The 23,606-nt window shown below is 36.4% G+C and overlaps 1 pseudogene; it reads left to right on the forward strand.

The window, feature by feature from the left end:
- Positions 1-1,565: 1,565 nt before the first annotated feature.
- LOC105102980 (mpv17-like protein) lies at positions 1,566-2,091 on the forward strand (annotated as a pseudogene).
- Positions 2,092-23,606: the final 21,515 nt, after the last annotated feature.

Here is a 23,606-nt window from a genome sequence, read left to right on the forward strand (position 1 = left end):
TATGACTGGGGATAAAAGAAAAAACCTCCTTGGCTGAGGCAAGAGGTCTTGGCCTGGGCTAGAATCCTGGCATGGGTCCAGTTGACCAATTCAGTAACACTTTGCCCATGAAAACACAACTTCACTTGGATTTCATCTAAACTCTACCTTTCTCTCATATGTATCATTTCTGGTCTCTTCATGCCATTATGTAGATAGGAATTTCCATCTGGAATCTTTTTCCTTCTCCATGAAGAAATTATTCTAACATTTATTTTGTTCAAATCATCTGGTAATTAATTCTTTCTGTCTTCGTGTGGAATGTCATTATTTAACTTTTGTTAAAAAAATTTTTTTTACTGGGTATTACACTCCAGTTTATTTATTTTTTTTCTTTCAGTACTTTTAAAGATGTTACTCCATTGTTTCTGGCTTTCACAGTTTCTAATGGAAGATGGCTGTCATTCTCATTTTGTTCCCTTAATATGACTTTTTTTTCTCACTGCTTTTAAGATTTAATCTTTATTACTGTTATTTTTCATTTATTGTGTGCATTTTGTAGCTTTCCCAATATTTCTTCTGCATTTGGTTGGTATAGAATCTTGGATATCATGGATTGTAGTTTGTATCAAATTCAGAAAAAATTTGGCCATTATGTTTTTTTAATTAATTGTACATCACTTCCTCCTTCTGGGACTCCAATTACATATAGTTAGACAGCTTTATATTGCCCCACAGCTCACTAAATTTCTGTTTATTTATTTTTTCCTTCTTTTTTACTTCCATACCTCATTTTGGACTATTTATTTTACTATATCTTCAAGTTCACTTATCTTTTATTCTGAAATGTTTCACTTTCTGTGTTATGAATTTGTCAAACTAACACTTCTTAAGTGGAGCATGGGGTGTGGATAGTGAGCCATGGTTCAAAAATAGACCAGAGAAATTTAAATAGATTTGTGTCTCATAGGTCCTGGAGGAAGAGCCTGTCATGCAACAAGAGGCCACATGAAAAGGGTCAAGGCAAAATGCAGACAGAGAAAGACAGGACCTGGCGCACATGCGTATATTAGGGTCTGTGCTTAGAGTGTTTTGGGGTTCTTGGGCTAAGGCTGGTTGGCCAATTCAGACCAAAATAATAGTGTTTAGTAAGCTCTAAAAGGGTCTTCTCTAAGGGGAACAAAAGAAAAGACACTAGGAGGAACTGTTTGATCACAAGTGCTTTGAAGTAGTCAAATCAGGCAAGAACAATGAAAGACCCTGAATAGCCAAAGATATCTTGAGGAGGAACAGCAAAGTAGGAGGCATCTACCCTCCTGATTTCAATTTATATTACAAAGTTATAGTAATCAAAACAGTATGGTAGTGGTATTAAAACAGGAATATAGAAAAGTAGAACAAAATAGAGAGTCCAGTTATAAATGTAAGTGTATACAGTCAGCAATTTTTGGCAAGGGTGCCAGGAACACACAATGGGGAAAAAAGACTCTTTTATAAATAGTATTGAAGGGGCGGGACTGGAGGGTGCCTAGGGCTGGGGCATTGCAGGCTGGTGGCGTGTGTTTCTGTTACCCTGGCTCCCAAACATGCAGCTCTATGCCAAGCTCTTCAGGGCCGGCAATGCACTGCAGCAGCTGCTGCCAGGTGGCCAAGCCTACTGGCATCAGACACAGCACATGTCCACCATGGCCATAGCCTTCCACATGAACTTCAACTATGTGTGGCTGCACCTGCTGAAGTGTGCACTGCCAGGCCATGCATGGTGCACCATCCTGGCCAAGGTCTGTGTGACCAGGCACTCAATGTGTTTGTGGGGTCTCTGCCTTCTATGCAAATGTGAGTATTCAGTATGGAAAGGATGGCATATTTTTGGACATGAGACAAAAATTCTGGGATATCTTTAAGAGTGGTCTGATGTACTGGCCTTTTGTACAGCTGGCGAACTTCAGCCTTGTTCCTATTCACTGGAGAACACCTTACACTGTACCCTGGTTTTCTGTGGTCACCTTCCTCTGCTTCTCACAACAGCGTGGGGACGGCATGTAAAAATCAGCTTTCACTCTCCTTCATATAAAGGGGACACACAAATTTGAAAAGGCTTCAGAGAAATGACAAGTCATGAACTCCCTGAAAATGACTGACTTTTCCTCTTAAATGCAGAGGATTGACCGCAGATGAAATATTCTGCTTACTAGTCTTGTGCTCCATTTTGAAGAATTACTAGTCCATAGACCCAAATAATTTTTAATTAGCAATAACTTTCATTTTCATTCACATCTCCTTTTTCCCATTCTAATCTGAAAGTATTACTTCTCTAATACTTTGGCTATTATCAATAACAGTGGCAAAGTGGCATTTTATAATCATTACTATTTCTAGTCTAATATTTTATTGACAATTGATTTAAGGAACCCCTCTCATTTTAATTGTATACATCTCTCATCTAAATTCTCAGGTTATGTCCTAAACATTTTTGGATCATATTGCCTTTTATAACAAAAATAGTCCTTATAGTAAATTTCTATTTACAAGGAATTCAATTGGGAAGAGTGAATGATCAGGTTTCCCCCTAAAATACTGTATAATAATTTATTATTATGCTGTTGCTAAGGTTATGCAAGTACATTTTATATCAATCAATGAATCAATCAATCAATAATAACAAAGAATAGTAATATTATTGGGAAACTGAATATCCACATGCAAAAGAACAAAACTGAATCAGTATTTTACCTCACTCACAAAAAATAAATTGACATTAATTAAAGACTTACATGCCAGCATGAAAATATAAACCTTCTATGAGAAAATGTAAGGGAAAATTACCCTGACATTGGTCCTGGAAATGATTCTTTTGGATAAGACAATAAAAGCACAGAGAACAAAAGCTAAAATAAGCAAGTGAGACTACATCAAACTAGAAAGTATCTGCAAAGCATGTAAAATTCAATAAATTGAAAAGGCCACCTACAGAATGGGAGAAAATTTTTTCTAGCCATTTATTGGCTAGTGGGCTAATATAACAAAAAATATTAAAAATTCATGAAACTGAAGAGCAAAAAAAGCAAATAATTCAATTTTAAAATGGGCAAATGACCTGAACAAATATTTTTCCAAAGAAAACATGCAAATGGCCAATAGGTACATGAAAATGTGCTCAACATCCCTAATCATCAGGAAAATATAAAGTAAAACTGTTACATGTCAAGTTAAAAAATGCATATCCAGGGATTTCCAGTCAAGATGGCAGAGTAGTAGGACCATGAACTCGCCCTCTCTAACAATCACAAAACTACCACTGACTTCTAATCAACCATCAAAAAAAAAAAAAAAAAAACCTGAAACCTAGCCAAAAAAAAATCTTCAACTGGAAACAAAGAGAGAATTCAGTCAGTAGGAAGGGCGTGATTGCAATATAATTGAGCCCCATAACTCCTAGATGAGCTACCCACAAACTGGAGATTAATTAAATTCCAGAGGCCCTCCCACAGGAGTGAGAGTTCTGATCCCCATGTGAGACTCTCCAGCCCAGGTTTCCAGCATTGGGAGGAAGAACCCCCAGAACATCTGGTTTTGAAGGGCAGCAGGGTTTAATTACAGGAGCTCCACAGGACTGGGGAAAACAGAGACTTCACTCTCTTGAGAAACACAGAGAATCTTGCATGTCCCAGGAAAAAGGGCACAGGCAGTGATTTCATAGGATCCTGGGCCAGGCTTGCCTGCTCACTTTGGAGGATCACCTGGGGAGGTTGGGGGCAGCTGTGGCTAATCCTGGGGGACATTAAAGCTGGAGACATACTACCTAATAAAACTAAAAAAGAAAGAAAAAAGCTGGAGACAGACATTCAGGGAGTGGTCATCTACATGAGCTTTCCTGGAGACTGACATCTTGCCTTGATTATTGGCTCCAAGACCTGGCTCCACCCAACAGCCTGTAAGCTTAAGTGCTGGGAAACCTCAGGCCAAACAACATACTGTATGGGAATGAAGCCCCACCAATTAGCAGTCTTCCTGAGCCCACAGCTGCCTCTAGACATGCCCCTAGACATGTCCCTAGACATGTCCCTGCCCACCAGAAGGCCAGGACCCAGCTCCACCTAGCAGTGGGCAAGCACCAACTCTTCCTCCCAGGAAGCCTGTATAAACCTCTAGTCCAGCCTCATCCACCAGGAGGCAGATACCAGAAATTAGAAAATAAGAATCCCAAAGCCTGTGGAAGGAATCCACAAACAGGCCGGACTCTACACTGGAACTGGCTGGGCCCTAGCCCTTGGGTGACAAGAGGGGAGTGCATTCCTGGGATGCATAGGACATCTCATACAGAGGGCCACTTCTACAAGGTCAAGAAATGTAATTAATCTACATAAAAATACAAATAGAAATTTAGAAAAAATATGGTGGCAGAGGAATATGCTTCAAGCAAAGGAACAAGATTAAATCCCAGAAGAAGAAATAACTGGTGAAGAGATAGGCAATTTATCTGAGAAAGAGTTTAGAATGAAGATGGTGAGGATGTTCAGAGAACTCAAGAGAATTATAGATGCACAGAGTGAAGTTTTTAGAAAAGAGCTGGAAAATATAAAAAATACCCAGACAGAGTTGAAGAATAAAATTACTGAAATGAATAACATACTAGAAGGAACCAAGAATAGACTAAATGAGGCAGAAGAATGGATTAGTGAGCTAGAAGACAGATTAGTGGAAATTACTACTGCAGAACGAAAAAAAAAAACCCACAAGAATGAAAAGAAATGAGGATAGTTTGAGAACTCTGGGACAACATGAAGCACATTAATATTCTCATTATAGAGGTCCCAGAAAGGGAAGAGAGAGAGAAAGGGCCTGAGAAAATTTTTGAAGAGATAATAACCAAAATTTTTCCCAAATTGGTAAAAGAAACAGTCACCCAAGTCCAGGAAGCACAGAGAGTCCCATACAGAATTAACCCAAAGAGGAACATGACAAGACACATAGTAGTCAAATTGACAAAAATTAAAGATAAGGAAAGAAAAATATTAAAATCAGCAAGAGAAAAGCAGCAAATAATCTACAAGGGAACTCCCACAAGGTTATCAGCTGATTTTTCAGCAGAAATTCTACAGGCTAGAAGGGAGCAGCACATTTCAAGTGATGAAAAGAAAAAACTACAACCAAGAATACTCTACCCAGCAAGGCTCTCATTCAGATTTGATGGAGAAATTAAAAGCTTCACAGATAAGCAAAAGTTAAAATAATTCAGAGTCACCAAACCAGCTTTACAACAAATGTTAAGGAAACTTCTCTAGGTAGAAAAGAAAAGGCTACAACTAGGAACAAGAAAATTATAAAATGAGAAAGCTCAACAGTAAAGGCAAACATATAGTAAAAATAGGTAATCATCCACACACAAACTAACAGGAAAGTTGAAAGAAAAATGTGGTAAAATCATCTGTATCCACAATAGGCAGTTAAAGGATACACAAAAAAATTACATGTAAAATATGATACTGAAACCAGTAATTGTGAGGGGAGGAGGGTACAAATGAAGAATATCTAAAATGCATTTTAAATTAAGAGATCAGCAACTTAAAGCAATCATGTACATATAGACTTCAATGCCAAAACCTTACGGTAACTGCAAACTAAAAATCTGTAATAGATATACACACAAAAAAGAAAGAGAAATCCAAATGCAACTCTATAGTCATCAAAACAAAAGAGAAAAGAACAAAAAGAAGAAAGAGAAAAAAAGACCTACAAAAACAAATCCAAATCAATTAACAAAATGGCAATAAGAACATCCATATTGATATTACCTTAAAAGTAAACAGATTAAATGATCCAACTGAAAGACATAGACTGGTTGAATGGATACAAAAACAAGACCTATATATATATGCTGTCTACCAGAGACCCACATCTGAGCTAGAGACACATACAGGCTGAAAGTGAGGGGAGGGAAAATGATATTCCATGCAAATGGAAACCAAAAGGAAGCTGGAGTAGAAATACTTATATCAGACAAAATCAACTTTAAAATAAAGACAAGAGACAAAGAAAGACACTACCTAATGCTCAAGTGATCAATCCAAGAAGATGTAACAATTATAAATATACATGCATCCAACATAGGAGCACCTCAATATATAAGGCAACTGTTAATAGACATAAAGGGAGGAACTGACAAAAACACAATAATAGTGGGAGACCTTAACACCCCACTTACATCGATGGACAGATCACCTAGACAGAAAAATCAATAAGGAAATATAAGCTTTAAATGACACATTAGAGCAGGTGAACTTAATTGATATTTATAGAGCATTCCATCCAAAAGGAGCAGAATGCACATTCTTCTCAAGTGCACATGGAATATTCTCCAGAATAGATCACATGCTGGCCCACAAAGCAAACTTTGGTAAATTTAAGAAAATTAAAATCATATCCAGCATCTTTTCCAACCACAATGCTACAAGAAAAAAAAAAAAAAACAAAACTACAAACAGATGGAGGCTAAACAATATGCTACTAAACAACCAATGGGTCACTGAAGAAATCAAAGAGGAAATAAAAAATACTTAGAAACAAATGAAATTGAAAAGATGATGATCTAAAGCCTCTGACACACAACAAAAGCAGTTCTAAGAGGGAAGTTTATAGCGATACAAGCCTACCTCAAGAAACAAGAAAAATCTCAAATGAACAACTTAAACTTACACCCAAAGCAACTAGAGAAAGAAAAATAAACAAACCCAAAGTTAGTAGAAGAAAAGAAATTAAAAGATTAGAGCAGAAATAAATGAAATAGAGACAAAAAAAAAAAAAAAAGAAACAAGACCCGTGTATATGATGCCTACAAGAGACTTACCTCAGATCTACAGACATATACAGACTGAAAGTGAGGGGATGGAAAAAGGTATTCCATGGAAATGGAAATTTAAAAAAGCTGGAGTAGCAATACTTATGTCAGACAAAAGAGGCTTTAAGATAAAGACTGTTACAGGAGACAAAGAAAGACACCACATTATGCTCAAGTGATCAATCCAAGAAGATATAACAATTGAAAACACATAGGCACCCAACATAGGAACACCTAAATATATAAGGCAAATAATAATGGACATAAAATAGATTTTTAGAAATTTTGAAATAGGTGACAGAAAAGCTAAATTATCAGACCCAGAAAGTTGGAAAGCTGAAAAGTGGTGTACTCTTCCAGGTCAATGTAACTTTTTGAACAGTAAGACTTTCTAGTTTATACATAGTAAAATACTATTGTCTTTTTTATGATTCTTTAATAGACATAAAAGATACTTAACTACAATTCTAGAATGGGATTACTGCCTTGAAACATCTGGGTAACCATCAATGACCAGATGCTGTTTTTTTACAATGTCTTATAGGTGGATGAATAAGAATAGAATACTTTGGAGCACTGTGTCCTGCATAAAGTTAAGCTGCATGAGGAACAAGATTGTAGAATTCTGCAAACTTCACATTAATGCACTAAAGCCCCAATAAGGAAAGGGATAAGTTTGCTCTCGAGTATTCTCTGAGATTCACTTCTGCTTCCTCTGCAGTCCTATTTAGAGCAATAATTATCAAACCTGACTACACTTTGAATTACCTGGAGAGTATTAAAAACCACAGGTGGCTGGGCCCTTCTCCAGACCAGTTAACATCAGAATTTGGTGGTGGAGCAGGATGGGTTGCAATCCCAACATCAGCCTTTGAAAATATTGTAAAATCACCTATATCCTCTTCCTCCTCCTTCCTAAGAACCCAAGGCTCCATTATCCAGCCAGACTGGCCTTGCTCTCATAACTGTTTCTGTCTGAACCTGTCACTCTCCCATCTGTTGTCCTACTCCTTCAATTCCAACAAATAACTGACTAACCTTCAGTGCTGAGTCACAACAGAGTTTTGTTGGTTGAGAACAGCTTAGCATGCTCCACAGAAATAGAAGCAAGTGAAGAGGGAGTTTTAATTACATGGGAATTTCAACAACAAAGAATATAAAATCAAAGGAATGAATCTGGGAAGGAATAATTCCAGGCATTTTATTAGGGGACAAAAGACAGATATTTGTGTACAAAATTCATATGAGAGCCCCTCAGTTACCTGGAGATAGTTACCTTTTCTGCCTGTGTATGATTTGAGCTGTGAATATGACCTTCTTTACTTGGGAGTAGAGATATGTGTTTATTCTACAGAATGGAGCATTAGAGAGGGAAGATTAAAACATAAAATAAAAGATAATAAATAGTTACTGATGTTCCCCACAATAGAAAAAATGTTCCAGCCAGTGTTTCTGCTCTCTGCTACTGAATCCATATACATGTTTTAGGGGAGGGCAAGCATTTTTATTCCCTTCTGGGTTTCTGGGAAGAACTAAATGAACAATGAAATATGTTGTCCTTGGGCTGAAGGGAAAACATTTTAACAACTTGTTTGTATGGAATTCTATCTTGTTTTTTGGGGATTGAAAGGTCAGGGTCACTCTTATTTGTACTTATTTTGAATTAATTACATTGCAAACACAGGGGGAGGGTGGAGTTTGGATAAATTTTCTTCATTCATGGAAAAGAATGAATGTGCATGACTTGATCAAAACACAAATTTTAAAGAGAACAAAAGTTTGTGAGCTATTAATCTGAAGAACTTAAGTATCTGTGTCTATAATTTTTTCTTAACCTACTGGCAGAACATTTTTTATTTTTGTTGCAGGGGGTATAAGCACAAAGTAGCCACAGGTTGAACATCCATATGTATGATTAAGATGGTGAAAGAATATATAAAAATTAAAATTGCCAAAAGTCGTTCCAGAAGAAAAGAAAATTATACTCAAAAATAAGAGGATGTAAATAAACATAAGAAAACATCAAAAACTGAGAAAGACAAGCTGAAGAGTAAAACCAAAGGAAAGAGATGAGCAGTGTGTAAGTTATTGCATTCCAATGAGACCACAGGACACAAAAATAGCTAACATTTATTGACCCTTTTGAATGTTCTGGGTACAGTTCTAAGTATTTTAAATATACTAACTCATAAAATCCTCATAAAGGTTGGTACAATTATCATTCCTATTTTAAAGGTGTGGAGTAAGGACAATGAGACAATGCTGTTAAGAAACATTGCCAAGGTCATATAACCAGCAAGATGAAAAGAATAGATTAAAAAAAAAACTAAAAAAACTTAGATTCTAACCTGGGCAATCTGATGCAAGAGTATGTGTTCTAAGTTACTGCAAAATAATGTGAGAAACCGGAGTCCTACTCATCCTATCAAGAGCCTCTTTTAATCCCTACTTCTTCAGCCATACTAGTAAAATTTGGGGGGAAAAAATGGAATCCTTTGGATAAATACATTTTTAAAACTGACTGAAAGAATGGATAAGTGATATTACTCATACCCTTGCTTGGTGCCAGAACTGTGAAATGCCAGATGGGAAGGTGCAGTGGCTCTTTGTTAACGTTACATGTCCGGATGTAAATCTCTTGATTTTACTCATTATCATAGTCACATCTTGGACTTTGTCATCACTGGGATAAATAAGTGTAACATAGAGGAAGAGTTGAATTAAGATACAAGATCTTGTGGTAGCGCACAGTGAAAAAAATGTGACAATGAATATATGTATGTTCATGTATAACTGAAAAATTGTGTTCTACGCTGGAAATTAACACAACATTGTAAAAAGACTATAACAATAAAAAATGTTTAAAACAAAGATAGCAAAAGGAAAAAATAAGTACAAGCCAAGTACTTCCACTTCTGGCTATGCTGATGCAATTTGTATCAGATTAACCCTTCTACTAGGAACAATTACAAAGACTTTTTTTTGAAACTTGCTTGTTTGAAAGCATCATAGAGCAATCAAAGCATTCAAGGACTTGAGAGGCCAAAATCCCAGAAAGAGGGAAACAACAAAACTAGTGCAAACAATAACTGATCTTTTTCCTTCGGGACATTTTCTTATACCTACTATGAAGCATGGAAATTTAACATAAATTAGTAGCATAAAGTTTTTTGTAGTCTCAACAGGCTAGGGAGACAAAAATCAGTTAAAAACTTGAGAAAACTACAGAGAAGTTAGCTGTATTTCCAGTGAGATGGGAATGGAAATTGGTAAGAGTCTGAGAAATCAAGCACATATATATTAAGAAATTATGCAGAACTTTCAGCATTGTCACAAAACAGGAAAGACAAAAATTAAAATTCATGAATTTCCAAACACAGGGTGCCTTACAAAAACCTTAGGAATGCAGTGCACAATATGAGTAAGGACAAGTCAGATATGGATCATCCTTAAAAATGCCTAATAACAAGCCTAAAACCATCTTCTTAAAAAATTTATTAATACACTTTATTCTTTTAGAGCAGTTTCAGGTTCACAGCAGAATTGAGTAGAAAATACAGAGTTCCCACATAGCCCTCCCGACCCCCACATATATACTCCCCTACCCTCAACATCCTTCATCAGTGTGGCATAATTGGTACGATCAATGAACCAACATGGACACATTATTAGCAACCAAAGTCCATAGTTTACATTAGGGTTCACTCTTGATGTTCTACATTCTATGGGTTTTGACAAATGCATAGTGACATATAGCCACCACTATAGTATCATGCAGAATAATTTCATTGCCCTAAAAATCCCTTGTGGTCCATTTATTCATTCCTCCCTCCCTCCCTCTTCCCAAACCCCTGGAAACCATGATCTTTTTATTGTTTCTGTAGCTGTGCCTTTCCCAGAATGTCATTTGGTTGGAATCGCACAGTTTGTAGCCTTTTCAGACTAAGCCTAGAACCATCTTAATCTCTTATGTAACCAAGGTGTTCCATTCCCACCCTAACTGAAGGCCAGAAGAAAAGTAAATTCTATGTATAATGAGATAATATCCAGATCCCCAGCAAGTTTTTATACACAACGCCCACCATGTAATCTGAAATCATTCATCTTTCAAGAACTTAGGAGCAAATGAGAGAAAACCAAGAGATAAAAACACACAATAGAAACACATAAACAAGTGATCTAGATACTGTAGTTACACTTTAAAATAACTTTGATTATGCCTACCTTATGATCCTAAATTCAACTCTTATGTATATACTCAAGAGAAATAAGTGTATATATCTAACGAAAGACATGCACAATAATGTTCATATCAGTCTTATTCATCATAACACAAAATAGAATTGAACTTTATGTCCATCAGTAATTGAGATTAGTGCACTTTATGTATTTAATATATGACTATTAAAGCTCAATAAAGAAAGCAAATAACTATGATTAATAAGTTCAAGAAAATAGAGGAAAACATGGAAAATCTCACTAGAAAACAGGAACTTTTATCAACAACATAGTGAAAATTATAGAACCAAACAATGAGATATTTAAAATAAATCCTAATATATGGATTTAACAGCATATTAAATACAACAGAAGAGAAGATTAGTAAATTGGAAGATGGGTCATTTGAATGGAAAGCATGGAGAGGAAATAGGATGAAAAATATAGAAAAGAATGTGGACTGTATGGTACATTAAAAAGATCTAGCATATGTGTAATTGACATCCTGTAAATAGAAAAGAGAGAACAGGGAACAAAAAATATTTGGAGAGACCTAGCTAAATTTTTACAGAAATGGTGGAAGTCAGGAAGCCCTAGAATCATGAAACCCTAAGAACACAAAACAAGATAAATTCAAATAATGCCACACTAGACGCATCATAGTAAAGCTGATCAAAATGAAAGACAAAGAGAAACACTTTTAAAGCAGAAAGAAAAAAAAAGAGAGACATTAGTAATTAACTTTCAGAGTAGCAACAACAAGCCTCACAATGAAATTATATCTATTCCTTTCAACTTTATTGAGAAATAAGTGAAAAATGTAATAGTATATATTTACAATGTACAACATGATAATCTGATACACCTATACAATGTGGAATGATTACCAAGATCAAGATAATTAACACCTCCATCACCTCACATAGATAACTCTTTTATGTGCAGAATGCTTAAGATTTACTCTCAGCAACATTCAAGTACACAATGCCATATTATCAAGCATAGTCACAATGCTGTACATTAGATTCTCAGAACTTACCCATAACTGGATGTTTGTACTCTCTGACCTACATCTCCCCATTCCTCCCTTACTACAGCTCCTGACAACCACCATTCTATTATGTTTCTCTGAAATCGGCTTTGTTTTTCAGATTCCATACATAAGTGATACCATAAAATATTTGTCTTTCTCTGTTTTATTTCACTTAGCATAACGCCCTCCACATTCATCCATGTTGTCACAAATAGCAGGGTTGTCTTCTTTTTGTGGCTGAATGTGAAAATGAATTAGCCCATTTTCTTTCTTCATTCATTTGTCAAAGAACATTTAGGATGTTTAGTTTGTTTCCATATCTAGGCTATTGTAAATTATGCTGCAATGAACATGGGAGTGCAGATATATCTCTGAGATACTGGTTTCATTTCCTTCAGATATATACTCAGTAGTCAGATTGCTGGATCATATGGTAGTTCTATTTTTAAATATTTGAAAAACTGCCATTCTATTTTCCATAGTGTCTGCACCAATTTCCATTCCCAGCTTTGCACAAAGGTTCCCTTTTCTCCACATCCTCACCAATCTCTTATCTTTTTGATAATGGTCATCCTAACTGGTGCGAGGTAATCTCATTGTGGTTTTTATTTGCATTTCCATGGTAATTAGTGACACTGAGAAAAAAATTTTTTGTACCTGGTGGCCATTTGTACATCTTCTTTGGGAAAAAAGTTCTCTTCATATCCTTTGCCCATTTAAGAAAAAAAATGGGATATTTTTTTTTTTCATGTTAAGTTGTGTGAGTTCTATATATATTTTCACTTTTGTTGCCCTTGTTTTTGGTGTCAGATCCAAAACAAACAAACAAAAAAATTACTGTGGACACTGATATCAAGGCGCTTATGGACTATGTTTCCTTCTAGGAGATTTGTGGCTTCAGGTACTATATTCAAGTCTTCAACCCATTTTGAGCTGATTTTGTGGTGAAGCAAGGTAATGATCCAGTTTCATTCTTTTGCATGTTTTCCAGTTTTTCCAACAACATTTATTGAAGACACTATCTTTCCCAATTGTATATTCTTGGGACCTTTATTATAAATTGATTGAATATATATGTTTGGTTTTATTTCTGGCCTCTCTATTCTGTTCCATTGATCTATGTGTTTGTTTTTTATGCCAATACTATACTGTTTCTGTTACTATAGATTTGTAATATAGTCTGAAACCAGGGAGCATGGTGCCACCAGTTTGTTCTTTCTCATCATTGCTTTAGCCATTCAGGGTCTTTTGTTATTCCATACACATTTTAGGATTGTCTGTCCTAGTTCTGTGTTTTCCCAAAGCCATTGGGATTTGATAGGGATTACATTGAATCTATAGATTACTTTGAGTAGTATAGCCATTGGAACAATATTAATTTTTCTAACCCATGAGCATAAAATATTTCTGTTATGTTCAATTTCCTTTTCAATGTACTTATAGTTTACTGTGTACAGGTCTTTATCTCTTTGTTTAAATTTGTTCCTACATACTTAATTCTTTTTAATGCAACTGTAAATGGGATGTTTTCTTATTTCCCTTTCTGATAGTTTCTTATTAGTGTATAAAAATACAAGTAATTTTTGTAAAACAATTGTATATTCTGCATCTCTCCTATCTTTGTTTATTTGTTCTAATGTTTTCTTTCGGGGGGGTGGAGTCTTTACAATCTTCTATATATAAAACTATGTCACCTGCAAATAATGCAGTTTTACTTCATCCTTTCTAGTTGGAATGTATTTTATTCCTTTCTATTGCCTAATTCTTCTGGCTAGGACTTTCAATTCTTTTTCCTCTTTTACATTTTTTATTGATTTATAATCATTTTACAATGTTGTGTCGATTTCCAGTGTTCAGCACAATTTTTCAGTCCTTCATGGACGTATACACACTCATTGTCACATTATTTTCTCTGTGAGTTATCATAACACTTTGTGTATATTTCCCTGTGCTATACAGTATAATCTTGTTTATCTATTCTACAATTTGTAATCCCAGTCTATCCCTTCCCACCCTCCACCCCCCTGGCAACCACAAGTCTGTATTCTCTGTCTATGAGTCTATTTCTGTCCTGTATTTATGCTTTGTTTTTGTTTGTTTGTTTGCTTGTTTTTGTTTTTTAGATTCCACATATGAGCGATCTCATATGGTATCTTTCTTTCTCTTTCTGGCTTACTTCACTTAGAATGACATTCTCCAGGAGCATCCATGTTGCTGCAAATGGCATTATGTTGTCGTGTTTTATGGCTGAGTAGTATTCGTTTGTATAAATATACAAACTCTTCTTTATCGAGTCACCTGTTGATGGACATTTAGGCTCTTTCCATGTTTTGGCTATTGTAAATAGTGCTGCTATGAACATTGGGGTACAGGTGTCATCCTGAAGTAGGGTTCCTTCTGGATACAAGCCCAGGAGAGGGATTCCTGAGTCATAAGATAAGTCTATTCCTAGTCTTTTGAGGAATCTCCACACTGTTTCCAATAGTGGCTGCACCAAACTGCATTCCCACCAGCAGTGTAGGAGGGTTCCCCTTTCACCACAGCCTCTCCAGCATTTGTCATTTGTGGATTTCTGAATGACGGCCATTCTGACTAGTGTGAGGTGACACCTCATTGCAGTTTTGATTCGCATTTCTCTGATAATTAGTGATATTGAGCATGTTTTCATGTGCCTTTTGATAATTTGTATGCCTTCCTTGCAGAATTGCTTGTTTAGGTCTTCTTCCCATTTTTGGATTGGGTTGTTTATTTTTTTCTTATTGAGTCATATGAGCTGATTATATATTCTGGAGATCAAGCCTTGTCTGTTTCATTTGCAAAAATTTTCTCCCATTCCGTAGGTTGTCTTCTTGTTTTACTTCTGGTTTCCTTTGCTGTGCAGAAGCTTGTAAGTTTCATTAGGTCCCATTTGTTTATTCTTGTTTTTATTTCTTCTAGGAGAAAATTTTTGAAATGTATGTCAGATAATGTTTTGACTATGTTTTCCTCTAAGAGGTTTATTGTATCTTTTCTTTTGTTCAAGTCTTTAATCCATTTTGAGTTGATTTTTGTATATGGTGTAAGAGAGTGTTCTAGCTTCATTGTTTTACATGCTGCTGTCCTGTTTTCCCAACACCATTTGCTGAAGAGACTGCCTTTATTCCATTGCATATTCTTGCCTCCTTTGTCAAAGATTAGTTGACTAAAAGTTTGTGGGTTCATTTCTGGTCTCTCTGTTCTGTTCCATTGGTCTATATGTCTGTTTTTGTACCAGTACCATGTTGTCTTGATGACTGTAGCTCTATAGTATTGTCTGAAATCTGGGAGAGTTATTCCTCCAGCCTCTTTCTTTCTCTTCAGTAATGCTTTGGCAATTCTAGGTCTTTTGTGATTCCATATAAATTTTATTATGATTTGTTCCAGTTCTGTGAATTATGTCCTGTGTCATTTGATAGGTATTGCATTAAACCTGTAGATTGCCTTGGGCAGTGTGACCATTTTAACAATATTGATTCTTCCAATCCAAAAGTATGGAATATCTTTCCATTTTTTTAAGTCTTCTTTAATTTCCTTCATCAGTGGTTTATAGTTTTCTGTGTATTATTTTTTCACCTCCTTGGTTAGATTTATTCCCAGACATTTATTACTTTGGGTGCTATTTTAAAGGGGATTGTTTCTTTACTTTCTTTTTCTGTTGATTCATCATTATTGTAAAGAAATGCAACTGATTTTTGAACGTTAATTTTGTTACCTGCTACTTTGCTGAATTCTTCACTCAGCTGTAGTAGTTTTTGTGTGGACCTTTTATGGTTTTCAATATATAGTGACTTCTCATCGGCATATAGTGACACTTCTACCTCTTCTTTTCCAATTTGGATCGCTTTTATTTCTTTCTCTTGCCTGACTGCTGTGGCTAGGACTTCCAGGACTATGTTGAATAGGAGTGGTAATAGTGGGCATCCTTGTGTTGTCCCAGATTTTAGTGGGAATCTTTTGAGTTTTTCACCACTGAGGACTATGCTGGCTGTAGGTTTGTCATATATAGCTTTTATTATGTTGAGTATGTTCCCTCTACACCCACTTTGGTGAGAGTTTTTATCATAAATGGGTGTTGAATTTTATCAAATGATTTTCCTTCAGCTATTGAGATGATCATGTGTTTTTAGTCCTTTCTTCTGTTGATGTGATATATTCCATTGATTGATTTGCATATGTTGAACCAGCCTTGTGTCCCTGGGATGAACCCCACTCATCATGATGTATAATATTTTTTATGTGTTGTCAGATTCTATTTGCTAAAATTTTGGTGACAATTTTGGCGTGTATGTTCATCAGTGATATTGGCCTATAATTCTCTTTTTCGGTAGGGTCTTTTCCTGGTTTTGGTGTTAGGTGATTATGGCTTCATAGAATGGGTTTGGGAGTATTCCCTCCTTTTCAATTGTCTGGAAGAGTCTGAGAAGGACTGGTATGAGTTCTTTTTGTATATTTGTTAGAATTCCCTGGTGAAGCCGTCCGGTCCTGGACTTTTATTTGTAGGGAGGTTTTTAATTGCTATTTCTATTTCCTTTCTAGTGTTCAGATTCTCCTTGAATCAGTCTTGGTGGACAGTATGTTTCCAGAAACTTGTCCGTCTCCTCTAGGTCATCCAGTTTGGTTCCATATAGTTTTTCATAATATTCTCTTATGATATTCTGTATTTCTATTTTATTAGTTGTAATTTCTCCATTCTCCATTCTTATTTTGCTAATTTGTGCTCTCTCTATTTTCTGCTTTGTGAGTTTGGCCAGACGTTTGACAATATTATTATTTTTTCAAAAAACCATCTTTTTTTTTGGTTGAAATTTTCTATGGTCTTGTTAATATCTATTGTATGTATTTCATCTCTGATCTTTATTATTTCCTTCCTTCTGCTGTTCTTTGGGGCTTTTTGTTCTTCTTTTTCTAATTCATTCAGGTGGTGGGTTCAATTGTTTATTTGAGATTGTTCTTCTTTTTTGAGGAAGGCCTGTATCTCTATCAAATTCCCTCTTAGCACTGCCTTTGCTGTGTCCCATGTGTTTTGAGTGGTTGTGCTTTCATTGTCATTTGTCTGAAGGTATTTTTTAATTTCAGCTTTGATTTCCTCATTGACCCATTGTTTTTTCAATAACATATTGTTTAATCTCCATGCTTTCCTTTTTTTCTCCTTTTTTCTCTGTTGTTGATTTCCACTTTCATGGCATTGTGGTCAGTAAGATGCTTGAGAAAATTTCTATCTTCCTAAAATTGTTGAGTTTTCTTTTGTGCCCAAGTACATGATTGATCCTGGAAAATGTTCCATGTGCACTTGAAAACAAAGTATATTCTATTTTTTTGAGGTGTAATGTTCTGAAAATATCCACCAAATCTATTTTTCTATTGTATTATTTAATTTCTCTTTTGCCTTGTTTATTTTCTGTCTGGAAGGTATGTCTAGTGATGTTAATGTAGTGTTACTATCTCCAACTATGATTGTATTCCCATTGATATCCCCCTTTATCTCTGTTAGCAATTCTTCAATGTACTTAGGTGGTCCTATATTGGGTGCATATATATTAACGAGTGTAATATCCTCATCTTGTATCACTCCTTTAATCATTATAAACTCTCCATCTTTATCTTTCTTTATGGCCTTTGTTTTAAAGTCTATTTTGTCTGAAATCAGTACTGCAACACCTGCTATTTTGCCTTTTCCATTTGCATGGAATATCCTTTTCCATCCTTTCACTCTCAACCTACATGTGTCCTTCTCTCTAAAGTGGGTCTCTTGTATGCAGCATATTGAAAGTTCTTGGTTTATTATCCAGTCTGCCACTCTATGTCTTTTGACTGGAGCACTTATTCCATTAACATTTACAGTTATTAATGATAGTTGTGTGCTTATTGCCATTTTGAACTTATCTTTGCAATTGAATTGGTATATCCTCTTTGTTCCTTTCTTCTTCCTTTTGTGGTTTGGTAATTTTCCTTTGTATTATCATGGATTTTATTTAATTTTTGTGACTCCCTTTTAAGTTTTTCTCTTGTGGTTACCCTTTTTCTTAAATCTATTAGCCCATTATTATAACTGTTTTTATTAAACTGATAGTAACATGATCTCAAACCCATCCTACCATTAAAAAAATTTTAAAAAGTAAGAAAAAATATATTCTATATTTCCCTGCCTCCCTCTCCCACTCTCAGTGATTTGTATGTCTTCTTTTATAATTTCGTGTTTTTCTTTATTTGTAATTCATTAGTTATCACCTTTCCAGTTGTAAGCTTCGCATTTCTGTACCATCCTGCTGCTTTTCTATTTAGAATAGACCTTTCAATGTTTCTTTTAGCTTGCGTTTAGTGTTGCTAAACTCCTGCAGCTTTTTTTTGTCTGTGAAATACTTTATTTCTCCTTCTATCCTACAGGATAGCCTTGATGGATAAAGTATCCTAGGCTGCATCTTTTTTTTCATTCAGTACTTTGAATATGTCTTGCCACTGCCTTCGGGCCTGTAGTGTTTGTGTGGAGAAATCAGCTGACAGCCTTATGGGGGTTCCCTTGTAACTTACTATTTGCTTTTCTCTTGCTGCCTTTAGATTCATTTCTTTATCCTTGACTCTGGCCATCTTGATTATGATATGTCTTGGTGTGGGTCTATTTGGGTTCTTCCTGTTTGGGACCCTCTGAGCTTCCTGTACTTTGATATCTGATTCCTTCTTTAAGTTTGGGAAGTTTTCAGTCATGATTTCTTCAAAAACCTTTTCAATCCCCTTTGATCATTCTTCCCCTTCTGGGACCCCTATTATGCAAAGATTGGGATGCTTTATAATATCTCATAGGCCCCTTATGCTATTTTCATTATTTTTTATTCGTTTATCTTGTAGTTCTTCTTAATGGGTGCTTTCTATTGTCCTGTCTTCTAGGTCACTAATTCGTTCCTCTGCATTATCTAGTCAGCTTTGCACAGCTATTAGATCATACCTTATGTTTGTCAATGAGTTTACCCATTCTACTCGGCTCTTTTTTATAGCTTCAGTTTCATTTTTGACATATTTTATATCTCTAAACACTATCTCTTTTAATTCCTTCAGCATTTTGATCACTCCTTTTTTGAAATCTTGATCTAGTTGGCTTTCGATATCTATCTTTCTTTCAGGGGATTTCTCTTGTTGTTTTAATTAGTAAAGGTTCCTCTGCTTCTGCATCCTGCTCATACCTCTCTGGCACTGTGGTTTATGGAGTATCAGTTATCTATTTTGGTCCTTAAGAATTTTATCTATCTAATGCCTATTTAGGAATAATACTTAGGAAAAAAGAGAAAAAATAAGTGAGAGAGAAAGAATTTTAAAAGAAGGGAGAAAGAAGGTTTGAAAACAGTTCATAATGAATAATAGAAATGCGAGTTGAAGCACAGTATCAATCGGGTTGAGACGTCCTTTTAAAACCTTTAAAAAAAAGTGGAAAAGATGAAAAGATGTATTTGAAACCTGTGTCTAATCAATAGCAGGACATCAAAACCCAAGAGAAATAGAAATGAATTAAGAAGTAAAAATTAAGAGTGTAATAGAAAATAGAACAAGTAAAAATAGATTAAAAAAAGGGGGGGGGTTGTCGGTGTTCTCCTGGAGTCTGTGTGCTTTTAATGTGAAGTCTTTCTGTCTTCATCCTGTTTTGGAAACTCAGCTTGCTGTTTTCAGAGGCCCTCCATTGGCGCCTTCTTCTGAGCTGCTCCCAGTACCTGTCAGCAAGCAGATCACGCCTCCTCCCAACACTGGGTTATGTGCAGCTCTCCTTTGCTGTGGGCGGGTGGGTTGCTGCCCCTCCTGATGCCGCAGTCAGATGTTGCAGACTGGCCGGGTAGGAGGGCGTGTCGTGCCCCCTCCCAGCACCTCGGTCAGGGGCTGTGTTCCTGCCCGAAAGGCGAGGGGGCTGATCCTATCCGCCTCAAGCTTTAGGCAAGTCTCAGTATGGCCTTTGAGGCTGCTAAGCACTTTGGTGCAGATACAGGTTTCTCCCCCACCCCCGCCTGGATGCTAAGCACCAGAGGATATGGAGGCTGTGCCTGAGCCCTGCCTCTCTTTCCCCAAAAACTTTCTGCGGGGTTTCAGATATGGGGGTATGCACACTTCCGGCCAGGGCACATCAACCGTGCTGTTTTATGGAAAGCCCAGATTGTACTGTCCTGTACACCCACAGTCATGGCACGCAGCCCCTTGCAGTCCCCCGGGGCTGCCTCAGTGCAGCCACCCCCATCCTCCACCCAGCTTGGGCAGCCTGGCCTTGCCTGCAGCTGCTGGCCCGTGTCTCAGGCTGTTTGTCGGGGGGACCCTCTGTGCCCATATAACTTAGTTCTGTCAGTCAAGGGCTACTCTGTACAGATCTGATCCTTGGAGGCTCCCCCTCTGTCCTGCTGGCCTCGCAGTTGGAGGGGGGAGACCCAGCGAACAATTGCCAGTCCTTTTCTGCTCCCTCCCCGTGGTTCCCATCCTGCTCTGCTTTGCCTTTTGTTCTTTCTTTTTTCCTTTTCTCCTACCAGATTTTTGGCGTCTTTATCTTTTGAAGAGGGTGATGTTCTGTCGGAGTTCCGCAGGTGTTCTTGTTAGCTGAGTGGGTCCGTGGATGTGAGTCTTGGTGCATTTGTGGGAGAGGGTGAGCTGCGAGCATCCTTCTATTCCACCATCTTCTTTCTTCCTTTCCAGCTTTCTTTTAATTTCCATTTGTATGAAATACTTTTCCCATCCCTTAACTTTCAGTCTGTGTGATTCCTTATTTCTGAAGTGAGTTCTTGTAGGCAACATACAGAGGGTTCTTTAAAAAAATCCATTCAGCCATTCTATGTCTTTTCATTGACAAATTTAATCCATTTATATTTAAAGCAATTATCAATACATATGTACTTATTGTCATTTTATTGTTTTCTGACTGCTTTTGTAGTTCCTCTCTGTTCTCTTTCTCTCTTCCTTTGTGATTTTCTGGTTTTCTTTAATGTTATGCTTAGAGATTATTTTCTTATTTTCTTTTGTGTATCTGCTATAATACTTTTTTCCTTGTGGTTTCCATGAGATTTACATATAACATTCTGTGTAAAGAACAATCTGTTTTAAGTGGGCGGCAACTTTCATTTGGACACATTCAAAAATTTATCTTTTTACTCTCCCTCATGTTTTATACCTTTGATGTCTCAGTTTACATCATTTTATTTTATGTATCCTTTAACTAAATATTGCAATTTTAGTTAATTTTACTGCTATTATTTTTAAACCTGTATGCTTGCTTTATAAGTGATAGTCCAATAACTTTATTATATGCTTGCCTTTTCCAGTGTGATTTTTATTTTCATATGTTTTCTTATTATTATTAACTAGTGTCATTTCTTTTCAGCCTAAAGAATTCCTTTTAACAATACTTGCAAGGCTAGTTTAGTGGTGACTAACTACTGCAGCCTTTGCTTATCTAGAAAATTCAAAATCTCTCCTTCAATTTTGAATACTATCCTTGCTAATGAGAGAATTATTGTTTGGAAGATTTTTCTCTTCATTACTTTTAGTATGCCACACACTCTTTTCTGGCCTATAAACTTACTGCTGAAAAGTCTGCTGATAGTCTTACAGAGTTTCTCTTGTATATAACAAGTTTTTTTTTTTTTCTCTTGCTGCTTATAGGATTCTCTCTTTAACTTTTGCTATTTTAATTATAATGTGTTTTGGTGTTTGTCTCTTTGAGTTCATCTTATTTGGAAATCTTTGGTCTTCCTGTACTTGGATGTCTTTTTTTTTCCCCAAATTAAGGAAGATTTTAGCTACTATTTCTTCAAAAGTTTCCTGGTCCCTTTTCTTTCTCTTCTACGTCTGGGACCCCTGTAATGTAGATGCTATTCTGCTTGATATTATCCCAAAGTTTCCTAGGGGTATCTTCACTATTTTAAAATTATTTTTTTGTTGTTTGTTTTGTTGCTTTGTCTGGATAGGTTCCATTACTTTGTCTTCCAGCTCAATGGTTATTTCTTCTACCTCATCCAGTCTGCTTTGGAACCCCTCTAGTATATTTTTCATTTCAGTTATAACTTCTGTTTGGTATTTTCTTATATTTTCCATTTCTTTTTTTAAGTTCTCATTGTGTTCATCTATTCTTCTCCCACATTCAGTCAGCATCTTTATGATCATTATTTTTAATTCTTTATCAAGTAGATTGTTTATCTCCATTTTATTTAGTTCTTTTCCTGAAATTTTTTCTTGTTTTTTTTTTTAAATTGGAATATATTCCTACGTCTCCTTACTTTGCCTAATTCTCTGTTTTTGCTTCTATGTACCATGTAAATCAGCAACCTCTCCCAGTCTTGAAAGTGTGGCTTTATGTAGGAGATTTTTTGTAAGTCCAAAGAGACACACACCAAGAAGCAAAATTACACCTGATCACCAGATTCAGGCACTCAAAGGGCATTCCCTATGTAGGCTGCATGCACCCTCCTGTTGTATCAGGGCTTTGGCTGCTGTTGCAGCCCCCTAGTGTGTGGGCCTCTCCCCTGGCCCAACCGTAGGTTCTGGCTGCAACTACTATTGTAGCATGCTGATGGATGGGATTATCACTTAGCCAGCTGTGAGGATTGGCCAAGGTGCAGGGGTGGGCAAGGCTCTCAGCAGAACATACTCACTGGTGTTAACAGATTAGAGAGAGAATCCCAAAATGGCACCCACCACCACTGGCATTAGCAAGGTAGCCTAAGATTTCAAAAATGGCTCCTAAAGTGTCTCTCTCCTTGAGGAGCATTACAACTGGTTCCTGCCTCTCTGGAAGACACTTCAAGATTAGTAAGTGAGTCCTCTTCACTTAGAGTTTATGCACTTTTCAATCAGGTGTTTTTGCACTGGTTTTTGTGTTAAGTGAATCTGTGCACAAGATTTATAAGAGTGTATTTTCTGTTCCCTGCAGTTCTATAGTTTTCCTGGTTGTATCCCTTGTTGTTTTTCAAAGCCAGGTGTTTTGGGGATCTGTCTCTTTGGTGCAGAATCTAAGGTTTTGGGTGCTTGATGTTGTGCTCAAATTCTTCATTCCTCAAAGAAAATATATGTACCTTTGTGACCTTCCTGATTGTTGATCACTCTAGTTGGGGTGTTTTATTTTTCCCTTGGCAAGACCATATCTCTGCTTCTCCTACCTGTCTCAATGCTGTTCTTTTACACTTTGCTGTGGAGGCTCTGTTCATCCAGTGCTCAGATCCCTTTCAGCCTTTCAGTGCGAATTATTTCACATGTAGTTGTGGATTTGTTGTGTCTGTGGGAGGAGGTGAGTTCAGGATTTGTATATGCTACCACCTTGAATTCTCCTCCCTGTGTGCTCTTAATCACTGGTTTATTCACCAGTTGATTTTTGAGAAGTTTACTATGTTCTTGACCCTCTATTGAGCCTTGAAGATATGACCTAGAAATGAACCAAAGTAGGCATGACCACTGCCTTCATAAAGCTTATGTGTAGAATCCCATATTGCTGTATTTGATGGAAGCAAAATGTAGGGTAGAAAGCAGGCATTTATACAAAACTCTTTATTGCTGGAATTCTTACTT

The sequence above is a fragment of the Camelus dromedarius genome, chromosome X, assembly GCF_036321535.1.
Source record: "Camelus dromedarius isolate mCamDro1 chromosome X, mCamDro1.pat, whole genome shotgun sequence".
Lineage (NCBI taxonomy): Eukaryota > Metazoa > Chordata > Mammalia > Artiodactyla > Camelidae > Camelus > Camelus dromedarius.